Genomic DNA, 3,461 nt, shown 5'->3' on the forward strand with positions numbered 1-3,461 from the left:
TCTGGATGCCTTTTATTTCTTTGTATCGTCTGATTGCTGTGGCTAGGATCTCCATTACTATGTTGAATAAAAGTGGGGAGAGTAGTAATCCTTGTCTTGTTCCTAATCTTAAAGGAAAAGCTTCAGCTTCTCACTATTAGGAATGATGCTGGCTGTGGGTTTGTCCTATGTGGCCTTTATTATGTTGAGATACTGCCCTCTGTACCCATTTTGCTGAGAGTTTTTATCATGAATGGAAGTTGAATTTTCTCGATGCTTTTTCAGCATCTATGGAGATAATCATGTGATTTTCATCCTTTTGTTGATGTGGTGTATGATGTTCATGGATTTTTGTGTATTGTACTATATTTCCAACCCTGGAATAAATACTAGTTTATCATGAAAGATGATATTTTTTATGTATTTTATAATTCGTTCTGCTAATATTTAGTTGAGTGTTTTTGCATATATGGTCATCAGGAATACTGGTCTGCAATTTTCCGTTTTTGTGGTGTCCTTACCTGGTTTTGGTATTTAAGCGATGATGGCCTCATAGAATGGGTTTGAAAGTATGACCTTCTCTTCTAGTTTCTGGGAAACTTTAAGGAAGATGGGTAATAGGTCTTCAATAAATGTTTGATAAAATTCAGCAGTGAAATAATCTGCCCAGGGTTTTGTTCTTACATAATTTTTTGATAACCAGTTCAATTTTATTGCTGGTAATTGGTCTGTTCAAGTTTTATTTCTTCCTGGGTCAGCCTTAGATGGTTTTATTTTTTATAGAAAGTAGTCCTTTTCTTATAACTTATCCAGTTTGTTAACATATAAGTTTTCATAGTATTCTCTAGTAATTCTTTGTCTTTCTGTGATGTATGTAGTGATTTTTCCTTTCTCATTTCTTACTCTGCTTATGTGTGTAGACTCTTTTTTCTTTTGAAAAGTATGGCTAGGGGTTCATCTATTTTGTTCATTTTCTTGAAGAACCAGCTCTTGCTTTCATTGATCCTTTCTATTGTTTTATTCTTCTTGATTTTATTTATTTTTGCTCTAAGTTTTATTATGTCCCTCCTTCTACTGACTTTGGGCCTCATTTCTTCTTCTTTTTCTAGTTTTGTTAATTGTGAGTTTAGACTGTTCATATAGTATTGTTCTTATTTGCTGAGATAGGCCTTTATTGCAATGTGCTTCCCTCTTAGCACAGTCTTCACTGCACCTCACAGTTATTGCAGTGTTGAATTAATATTGTCATTTGTCTCCATATATTGCTTAATCTCTGTCTTTATTTCATCACTGATCTATTGACTATTTAGGAGTATATTGTTAAGCCTCCATGTGTTTGGGGCTTTTTCTTTTTCTTTGCGTACTTTATTTCTAGTTTCATACCTTTGTGTTCTGAGAAGCCGGTTGGTACAATTTCAATCTTTTTTAATTCACTGAGGCTTTTTCTGTAGCCTTGTAAATGATCTATTCTTCAAAATGTTCCATGTGCCCTTAAGAAGCATTTGTGTCCTGCTGCTTCTGGCTGGAGTGCTTCATAGGTGTATTTTAGGTCCGTCTGTTCTAACGTGCTGTTCATTGCCTCTATCCTTACTTATTTACTGTCTGGTTGATCTGTCCTTTGAACTGAGTGGTGTGTTGAAGTCTCCTAAAATGAATGCATTGCGTTCTATTTTCCCCTTTAATTTAATTTAATTTAATTCTATTTCCCCTTTTAATTGTTTCACATATTTAGTGGCACCTGTATTGGGTGCATAGATATTTATAATTATTATATCCTCTTGTTGCCCTGACCCATTTATCATTATGTCATGTCCTTCTTTGACTCTTGTTCCTTTCTTTGTTTTGAATTCTACTTTGTCTGACACAAGTATCGCTACTCCATTTTTCTCCCTATTAGTTGCATGAAATATATTTTTCCATCCCTTCAATTTTAGTCTGTACATGTCTTTTGGCTTGAAGTGAGTCTCTTGTCAGCAGCATATAGACAGGTCTTGTTTTTATCCATTCAGTGATTCAATTTATTGGTGTCTTTTGATTGGTGAATTCAGACCAATTTACATTTAGGGTGATTTTCCATATATATGTACATATCACCATTGCAGGTTTTAGATTCATGATTAACAAAGGTTCAAGGGCAGCTTCTTTACTATCTAACACAATAACGTATCTCACTCATTACACAACCTAAAGGTTCTTTCTTTTTTCTCCTTTCTTCTTCCTCCCCCACTCTTTATATATTAGGTATCATATTTTATATGCTTTGTGTATCTCTTGACTGACATCCCTTGACTGTGGGTAGCTGATTTAATTTTGACTTTGCTTAGTAATTGATTCATCTACCTCCTTTACTGTGGTTCTGTTTTTCCTGGTGACAGCTATTTAGCTTTAGCAGCACTTCCATCTATAGCATCCCCTTTAAAAAAACTAGAGTTGGTTTGTTTATCTGGAAATTTTTAATTCTGTGCTCCAAATTTATATGATAGTCTTGCTGCATAGAGTGTTCTTTGTTAGAGGCCCTTCAGTTTCATTGCATTGGACCTATCATGCCACACCCTTCTGGCCTGTAAGGTTTCTGCTGAGATAACTGATTATAGCCTGATGGGTTTTCCTTTATATGTGATATTTTTCCTTTCTGGCTACCTTTAACACTCTCTCCTTGTCATTGATCTTTGCCATTTTAATTATATGCCTTGTTGTTGTCTTCCTAGGGAATTATCTACACTCTCATGACCTAAGAGTATTTCTTCCCCAAAATTGAAGAAGTTTTCAGCAATTATTTCCTCAGGGAGACTTTTTATCCCTTTTTATTTATTTTTCTTCTTTTTCTGGCCCTCCTATAATGTTAATACTGTTCCATTTGAATTGGTCAAAGAGTTCTCTTACTATTCTTTCATTCCTTTGGAGCCTTCTCTCTCTCTGTGCCTCAGCTTCTTTGTTTCCCTTTTCTCAAATTTCTATTTAATTTACCATCTCCTCTACCTCATCTAATATACTTTTAAATCCCTCCATTCTATGTTTCATTTCAGATACTGTATTTTTCAAATTTTCTATATCTTTCTTGAAGTCCTCCATGAAATCTTGAATATTTTTCTGTAGCTCCATGAGCATGTTTATAAATTGTTTTTCAAATCTTTCTCAAGAAGACTGGTGATTTCAGTTTTACTTAACCCTCTTTCTATTAAACTGATAAGAACAGATACTACACTTGATCTTAGCCAAAAGGCCGAGAAGCAATACTTAACCCTCTTTCTAGTGCTGGGTAATTTTCATTTGTATAAATTTTTTGATGTGTCATAATTCTACTGATTCTTATGGAATAATAACTGTGTTTGCATCACCTACTAGTGCCCAATGGCAGGGATCTGAGGTGCATGGCACCAGCCTTTTTCGAGGGGAAAGAGTTCTTTCATGCTTCAAAGGTGCAGTAGCTACCTCCACTGCCAGTTCCAGTTTGCTACATGCCCAGAAAGTCACCTCTGCAT

General features: G+C 35.0%; 1 pseudogene; it reads right to left on the reverse strand.

Annotated features, from left to right (window-relative positions):
• Positions 1–3,070: 3,070 nt before the first annotated feature.
• LOC118920082 (U2 spliceosomal RNA) lies at positions 3,071–3,214 on the reverse strand (annotated as a pseudogene).
• Positions 3,215–3,461: the final 247 nt, after the last annotated feature.

Source organism: Manis pentadactyla, chromosome 12 (assembly GCF_030020395.1).
Source record: "Manis pentadactyla isolate mManPen7 chromosome 12, mManPen7.hap1, whole genome shotgun sequence".
NCBI lineage: Eukaryota > Metazoa > Chordata > Mammalia > Pholidota > Manidae > Manis > Manis pentadactyla.